Below are 8,961 nucleotides of genomic sequence, written 5' to 3' on the forward strand. Positions count from 1 at the left end.
GTGGTTCTGGGGAAAAAAAACAAAAAACCCCAAAAACTATCTTGACTGTTTTTAAAAGTCTAAGTGTTGAAAACTGATGAGGAATTTCTTCTTTGTTTGAACTGGTGCGTTGCTATCAGGGAGAAAGGTCTGCATTTGCTTCAAACAGGCACTGAATGACATGCCAGAGATTAGCCTCTGAAGGTCACAGTCTTAGCCTATCCTTTCAGATGCTTTTTACAACGGAACCCCAGGCCCTTTTGAACAACAGGAAGAATGTCATCTGGTTACTTTTCAAGGCACGGAGATACCATTCACTGTGGCCAACAATGGAAGCAAACAGGACCAGAGGGTTAGGAGGTTATAAAGGACCCCATTCTAAGCACCGCTCGGTCTCCAGCACGCTGCACGGACACAGAAAAAACACACCCACACACTGAGGCCCGGAGAAGTGGTGTAACTGATGATAAGCTGTGGAGGGTCATGGCAAAGTGCTGTGCACTGACCGCTCTCCTCGACAGCTCTCTCAGCACAGCCTACGTCCCTTTCCAGCACAGAGCTTAACACCCAGACCAAGCTTCTGAGCCCCATACCCACTGTCAAAGTCATTCACTGCTTTGTCAGTTTGAAAGACAACTGTATGATACCCTAAAGTATATCCTTCAGGCAACTGTGACCTGCTCAAAATTACATAGAGGAAAAAAAAACAAAAAGTCAAGTAGATGAAGTCAGAATGCACTGACCCAGATGTAGGCCTGCAACTAAGCTTGTATTTGGGCAAAAATTATGAAATCGAACCTTGTAACAGGAGGGGAAAAGGGAGAATTTTAATATACCAGTGTGCTATTTTCAATGACCAGGCCTTAACAAAAATTATATGCCATTATTCAGGTTGTAAAGCTTGTCCCGAAAAAGGCTCTCAGGCAACAGACAGAGCTGAAATACTTCACCAATTTAGTGTCTAATGAACCCTCTGAAATATTAAAAAATAAAGCCCAATTAGCCGAGAGCATTTTACATCTCCTCCCTCTCTAATCCTCTCGTAGCTTAGCTTTATCTAATGTCTGCGCCAACTATGACACTTTGAGCTCACTCTCCCCTATATCCCCACCACTTGATATCCTCTACAGCTTCACTGGTGCTTTGTTGCGGCATTCTTTCTGACCACACAGACTTGGGTCAGACTCTGAGCCTCCCTGTCGATGGATAATGATGCCCTGACATGTACAGTTGGCATGGTCAGTGGAAAACTGCAGCAATAACCGTGGACATGCTAATGGCATCTATTAGGATCACTTAAGAGTGATATGGGACTCGTCTGGCGACCTCTTATTAGACAGCGCTTGGTACTAGGGGGCGGAGAGTGCCAGTGGAGGGTCAGTGATCCAACTGAGATGCCCTTATCTTGTGCCATAAACAGATAACAGTATCTGCCCTGCTCTTCTGCTGTTCCTGTGAAGATGGAGGTGGATAAACAACCCCGTCATCTGCAATGCCTCTGACAAGCCTGATCACACAGATGCTCTCCTAGACCTAGCCCCGTTCATCCTGCTGCACTAACTGTTGTTATTGCTGTGAATGGCACTGTGAGGCTTAGAGATTCGTCCATGATTACCCTCAAGCTGAAGACATAACAATTTCAGAAAGCCCTTTGCTCCTTGTGTTTGTAACATCACTCCCTGGCCTAAGGGCTCGGCTTTGCTGATTATGCAAACTACCAAGCAAGAGTGGGGCTTTATTTTTCTTTTCTTCTTTTTTTGTTACCCTAATTGGACCTGCCAGCTAGCATGCAAATCTATGCACAAAAATGCAGCAAACAAAGAAACAAACTGTATCTTCATATGAAGGCTACTGCCTGCGGTCACTGCACAAAATAAAAGCACCCACGTGAACCAAACTGAATACCATGCAAACAGCTGACCCACAGCCTCAGCCCTGCAGTTGAGTCTCTTTTCTCAGAGATATCCAGAAGTTGCCCATCATGTTGTAAACACTTGATCTGGATGTATCATGTGGCTGCAGTTCTCTATGCTTAGTCTGACCTGCGTTTGACCCACATACTGAGTCTCCTGACTTTCTCACAGAGGCTACCAAACATCTGTTCCCTGTCTTAAACCAGACTCATTCAGCTGAGAAGACATTGGGTGGCCTCAGAGAGAGTTTCTCCAAGTGGTGGGTGGCTGAGTGGGTGAGTGTGGGCTGACAGCTGCCCTGGTGACGGGAGAACTGAAAGGTGGAGCTGGCGGGAAGATCAATGGTACCTAGGAAATCTCAGTCCTTCTGCCTGGCACCTGGGTAGGGGGGCAGCCTTATTTAGCAAATGGAACTAGTCAACAAATCATTCTCATCTAAAATGATCAGGTGTGGAAAATAAAAAAATATGGTGGGCATAAAATTCACTGACAACACCTGTGAGCGATTAAACATACACAGGACCCTGCAGGAAAAGAAAAAAAGAAAGGTACAAATGTATTGCACTGGGGGAAGAGCACACGGTTACACATTTCCATTTCAAGTACCGTCTCTAAAATGCTACATCAAATCACTGGCTTTGAATAAACCAAAAAATGAGCATCAGCCAAGAGGCTCATTCCGGCACAGAAAAATCATTGCATCAAAAATATGTTGGTTAGCTGAGCAATTTCACAGTCAACAATCAGAGGATCGGGACTGTTCCTCATCAATGTGTTTTAATGAGCTCCCCGTGAATCCCAACAACAGCTGAAACATAAAAGCTGCTCAAGTTCTCTGGTTCACTCTTTGTACCTTGTGATCTGTTATTCATAGTCTTGCTCTGAAGTCTCTCAGAAATAAAGCAGAGCTTTGATGTTATCCTCTTATTACTGCTGTCTGAAACAAGCTTAATGTTGGGAATCAGACAATTTGGCTGTCGAATGGAGAACCTTCTGCAACACAAAACCATCTGGGCTTCAGTGCAAGGTGCTCACAATGATTGGTTTGAACCTTGTGAAGCTAGTCATCACTCACTAATATCTGCTTTGCCATGTGTTTGCAAGAACAACGTGTAAGAATAGCGTCTAGAAAACTGCGTAGGCGTGCATTACAATCACACTCGACTTACTCTAAAGCCTCTAATCGTGTGTGTTCTCTACAATATGTAGCTTTTTCCCCCCCATGCCATAGTTTTACGTCACCTGCGGGCCACAGCAAACTGAGAGGCAATAGCAGCCAAGATGCTGCACAAGTATTTTAGAGGAAATTGCCCTCCTCTGCCCTTAGTGTAGATCAATATGTTCAAATTTGTCAGTGGCTGGCTGGGAAGGGGGAAAAAAAGGAAAAAAAAAACCAACTTTGCTTTTCTTTCAGTTTGCCCTCAGCAAAGACTCAGGATTTGTGGTGACAGGTCAAAGAGTCAGCACATGACTCATGGGCAGAGGAGGAGAGACACTTTTGAAAAGGCACGCAGAGATCTAATTAACACATACATTCAAGTGGTATTTCAATTTGCTGGAACGCTGTAATTTTCTACAGAGCTGACCAGCGTGACATGAACGAATGAACCATGCGCTCATGACATCCAGACTTATCTGCAGCCTCTATAACTAAGAGCAAACACGTCATTTTCAGACCTAAATAGAAGCAACCACATACCCAGTGGCACACACACACGCGCACACACACACACAGATATATTCACTGACATAACTGCTGTCAGTAGAGGTGAACTGCATTTTACAGATGGGCAGAGGCCTTATATTAATTTGCTGTTAAGCCCCAATTAAGCTTCATTGTGCTGGGAAACATAGCATCCCAATGCAAAGAGGGTTCCTGCTACACGATAATTGCAAAAAAAAAAAAAAAAAAAAAAAAAAATACAGTTCTAGCCCCCCACCCCCCCGCCCCCGAGTTTCCCCGACAACAAGGTCTGAAATTTAATTATCCACTCTTTGGAAAATATAGAGGAAGAAAGCTACACTGCAAAACTGCACTTCTGGGCAAGTAATGTGAGGCTCTTGTTTGAGTAAGCGCTGGATATCACAGAGCACATCCTTCCCTCGTTGCTATACACTAGACAGTCCCACCTTTGTCGTGGTAAAGAAGAGATAAAAGGCTTTTTTTACATAACGATGTATATATATATATATATATATATATAATAACAATTTTTATTTCAAAACGGGCATGCAAATGTAGACAAAACACTTTTTTTTTTTTTAAATCGCTGGATATTTCACAGTTTTATCATCTTACCATGTGAAGCGCAAAGCAGATAACTTCCATAGTCCGGCCAGTCATAGAACAGAAGAGTTGCCTTTTAATCAAATCCGTCACAAGCTCCATGACATTACAGACCGATTACAGCAATAAAAGCAGAGCAGCCAAAGACAACACGGACAGGCTGTGGCAACATTAACATTCCGCCGTGTAAAGATTGGGCTCGGAGGGGGAGAAACGTCGATAGGATCCCATTAGTTAAGTGCGCCCTTAGGATACCCGAAATTTGATCAGAGATAGACCTTTTCCTTCCAGACACGAACCATTAGACGTCCTAGCATTAAAAAAGAAGCTGCTCTCGTCCTCTGAAACTACTCCTCCTGCACTCCTCCTCCTCCTTCTCCACCTCCTCAGCGGTCGAGGTTGTGCGGCAGGATCAGGATGAGCTCGGTGACGTCAACCTTTTGTTATCACCTTTAACACTTGCTTTTGCAGGTGGAAACACTTCCCCGTGGCGTTATGTTTAAGAGGTCCCATTTGCAGACGCGCCTGGAGAGCAAGGAGGGCGCACAGCATCTGTACAGTCGAGTGGAGACGGCCGAGGCTCTAAATCTTGGCAAAGGGTTGCACGCTTTCATGATAATATCGGACACTAGCCAGGGGGAGACAACTTTGAAGGTAGCAAGCAGTATAAAATAACCAAACTTGTAACTTTCATCCGCAACTGGCTTCTTATTGGAGAACCACTTACGATTTAGCTTGAGATGAGGCGCAAAACTACCTGCATCATTGTTGATGACATTTTTAATCAGTGAACATACGAGTGTGATGATGATGATGATGATGACGATGATACTTTAGCAGGCAAATGCAGCTCAGCTTAATCCACACTGGTGGCTGTCACATTGCACAATATAAACTAGCTAACCAGCTGAACACAACACAACATAAGCCCAGTTATCATCAGCTCTAATCGAGAATGTATGGCTTTTTTCTCTAAACTAAAACATAGTTGAGTATCAGAGAGATTTAAGCCTTTGATAGGAGCTTTACAGTAGATACACGGCCAATGCAGGAGAGCAGTACAGTAGCTATAAACCTGTATGTTGCCAGTCAGCGTGCCAGCTGACTGCCCAGGCTCCTGGCTAGCTAACCTAGCCAGCCAGTCTGAAACATACACAGTCCCATTGTTGCCTTCTCAACCTTTCCTAATATTTACGCCACACTCTCAGAGGACGTCACACGGTGTCGGACAGCAGGCGTGTGATAAAAATACAACTACTTACTCTCCGTTTACCTCTGCGAAAGGCATCGTTTAGTACGTCGCCATGGTTTAAAACGGACAGATTTTCTCCCGTTGCCCTGCGCTGCCGAATCACTGCTGTTGCTGCTGTCTGCGGCAGCAACTTCCGGCGCATGCGCTGTAGCTGGGACCGTTCCAGACTGCGCCGTGCGCTGCGCAGGACGCCCGAGTGGTTTAAAGGGACAGTGAACTTGAAGCGCGATTGGACGGCTGAATATTTGGACGTGAAATACATTAAAATAGTTCCTATATAGGCCAGTAGATAAATATTAGCCTTTAGCTGTCTTTTTTTCCTCAGTCTAATTAGATTTGGTTAACGAGCTTTGTAGACAAAATAACAGCAGCTTCATCAGCTGTGGTAAGGTTTTAAACATATTATGTTAAATACTGGACTTACATATATGACAGTGCTCCCATCTAAAGGGTACACGCGTTTACTGAATGGTTTCAGGAGTGTGAAAATGGTGTAAATCATGTGCTATGGCATTCAAGTCAAGTCAATTCAAGTGGCTTTTATTGTCATTTCAACCATGTACAGTGGTACAGTACAGAGTGAAATGAGACAGCATTCATCGGAGTTAGATTTATAATTTATTCATCACAGAAGATTGGAAATTCGTTTGTTACAGCAGTTGGAAAACTTAAACACAACCCATATCAAAATGCTTAAATAATCAGAATAGTGTATGGCTAAATAAAATAAAATACGACATAAACAAAAACCAAAAACAAACAAAAATCCCTGTAAAGTCCAAACTAATCTAAAAGCAAAGTAAATACAATAAAGTATAATGGGTACAAATCAAAATTTAAAAAACAAGTAATAATTCAATTCAATAATTAAGCAAATGATCTAAAATTCACTAAAGCAAAATAAAACAGAATTAAACACATACCTGAAAACATTAATGCAACTCAGTATACGAAAGAGGTGTGAGAGTGGAATAAAATGTAAGCTTGAGAGAGTGCAGAAACTTGGTGAAACAATGCATCAGTCCACTGAAAATGTATCGAAGGTATTTTTTTTCCCTTTAATCTGATACAGGTCTCTAGTTTGCAGTGCTGTAAGCATCTGAACATGACGGAGACTAAAAGCTGAACCACATGTTTTTAAGGCAGCACAAATGTTTTCAGGGATTGCTGTGAAGAGCAGCTGTCAGTCAGGGTTGAGACCCAGTGACATTAAGTACTGTGTCATGATTTCATACTCATCAATGTATATATTTTCATGTCAGTACATGTATAGGTATATACAAGGTGTATAGGTGTTATGCTTCATATTTTTGGACATGTAGCTCAAGTAAAGTTCAGTCAACCATCTGTATATTCCCTCCTAGATGTCTTGAAATTCATTTATGAATTTAAAGCATAATCCGGAAAACTTCACGAAAAGAAAACAAGTGAGCAGCCTTGAGGTGAGGATGTTTTGACCTGCCATTTAACTTCAATAATCAGTATTCTAACCTTGAATATTGAATATTGCTCATTTACCTCTAAGCTTGTTTGTGCGCATCTCTGACCAAAATTTCCTACTCATCTGGAAGAATGGCACATGACTTGCCTTGAGCATGAGCTATACTATGCTATATTCTGCTTGCATTTTGCCTCATTGTGCTGCTCACATATTGTATTATGAATCTTGTTGAGGAAGATAAAAACCCAGATAGAGGACTCCTGGTCAATAGTGTCACATGCTTTGTGATTTGATGAAAGGTTCTATTTGTGCAGCCTGATGTGTATAGCTCCCTAATCAAAGACTTATTTTTCTGTGACAACTAAAATAAATTACTCCATTACAATCGCCCACCTGCCCTCTCTGCAGTATTGATACCATTTTTATTACAAGAGAGAGACAGACCGACAACACTGAAGACCGTAGCCAGTTGTGGAAGCTTAAGAATGTGTGCTCACGGCTATGTAATGTCTTGTCACGTTGGAGCCTCCGCAAAAGTAATCAGATAAGATTATTACAGAGAAAATTACACGTGCACAGTCCCGCAAACATTTCTGATACAAAGCTTTGTGAAGCCATGGCCTGAGCTCCAGTATGGACCGGGCTTATTACAATACTTCAGCCAATTTAGGCCTGCAAGCTTCACTTCCCCCCATCAGCAAGTGAAAGAAGGGAGAATTTGGTCTGAAAGCCCAATCACACAGAGCGCTCCGAGTTCAGCAGGTGGGGAAGTAGCAGCAGCAGGCTCCATCAGGCAATAATACAAAGTTAATGATGCAGAATGGTGTCTTTCTCCATACCAAAGAAGACGTCAATACAGGATGTTTAAGAACGCTGTTCCTAATTACGCTTTTTAAATTCACCACTGACGTGATTGATGATTTCAAAGGGAGGCATTATTGATCCACTTCACAGACAAGTCCCATCGATTACAAGTCTGGAATGAATAAAAGTTTTTTTTTCCACCCCACTTTATCTCCCCCACGGAGAGAGAGATTGTACAATCAGAGCATCAGTGTGACCTATATGGGTAGTTTAGGAGCTAAATCACCTCTTTAAAAAAAAAAAGCAGGCAGAGCAAGGACGTCTCGAGCAGTGATTGCTGAATCGAGGGACCTTGGGGGACCTTCAGGGCGTCACATAAAATGTAACAGTTGAATCTCACTGCTCTCTCATTTCTCACATGTGGAAATTCATCCATCCGTTCATTAATCTGTGGGATCCCTCGCAAATAGCCGATCTGTGCTGGAGTTCTCAGCATGATAAAGTTCAGGAGCGGCTGTTTGAGAGAAAGTCAGCCGGCTGTGCCCCATCACGCCTCTCACTGCAATCAGCGGTGATAGAGTGATGGATGCTCTGACGCACTGACAGATTGTTTTTCCCCCACCTCTGCTCCCTGTTGACATGCCCCGTGGCTCCTGCTTATAGTTCTTTGTTATTCCTCGTGCGGAGCAAGCTCTCCTTATTAGCGCAGAAACTGCCAGTTATTGCCCATCTAATTCCAGCTAGCGTTATTAATAAATCAAAAAGAGAAGTTTGAGAAAATCTCCACATCGGGCTGCAGAAAATTCTGCATATTCGGGGAGATCTGACTCGTTCAACGTCAGTGCCGCGTGTTCTTTTGAATTACAGAAAATAAAGATTGATTAGGAATCAACAGCATGCTGAATCGCCGTAGCAGAGAGAGGTTTTCCATCACACCGTGCAGCATCTCATTGGCAAGTGCACTTCACATACCGAAGTGGGCTACAGCTTATGATTAAATGGTCTGCAGGCGAAGCCTTTTTGTCTTTTTTTTTCCAGCGAGAGAGAGAGAGCTCTTTCTGAAGGCCAAAGTTAATGCAGTCATAGAAAGACTCTGATACACTCCCACGTGAAGTGGCCATGTGAGGAAAGCCCGGAGGGACAAAAGGCCTTGAATGAATTTGAGAGAGAGAGGGAGAGTGGGAGAGAGGCAGATAGAGGGGAAGTTCAAACATTACTGATCCTCAAATATCCTTTTGGTTTCTGGTTCAATTGGAATTCGGCAGTAAGTGTCTGCTAAAAGCTC

The 8,961-nt window shown here is 43.1% G+C and overlaps 1 protein-coding gene across 3 annotated transcripts in view; it reads right to left on the bottom strand.

The window, feature by feature from the left end:
* fam222ba (family with sequence similarity 222 member Ba) overlaps positions 1-5,554 on the bottom strand; it is a 29,211-nt gene extending 23,657 nt beyond the window's left edge. Inside the window, exon 1 of one of the 3 annotated variants that reach the window (XM_063485539.1) lies at positions 5,453-5,554. The gene's annotated coding sequence lies outside the window, so the exon portion shown is untranslated. Of the gene's footprint in view, positions 1-4,191; positions 4,721-5,441 lie in introns of those variants that run through there. The other 2 variants (XM_063485537.1, XM_063485538.1) reach the window with 2 other exon arrangements.
* Positions 5,555-8,961: the final 3,407 nt, after the last annotated feature.

This window comes from Pelmatolapia mariae, linkage group LG10_11 (genome assembly GCF_036321145.2).
Source record: "Pelmatolapia mariae isolate MD_Pm_ZW linkage group LG10_11, Pm_UMD_F_2, whole genome shotgun sequence".
NCBI lineage: Eukaryota > Metazoa > Chordata > Actinopteri > Cichliformes > Cichlidae > Pelmatolapia > Pelmatolapia mariae.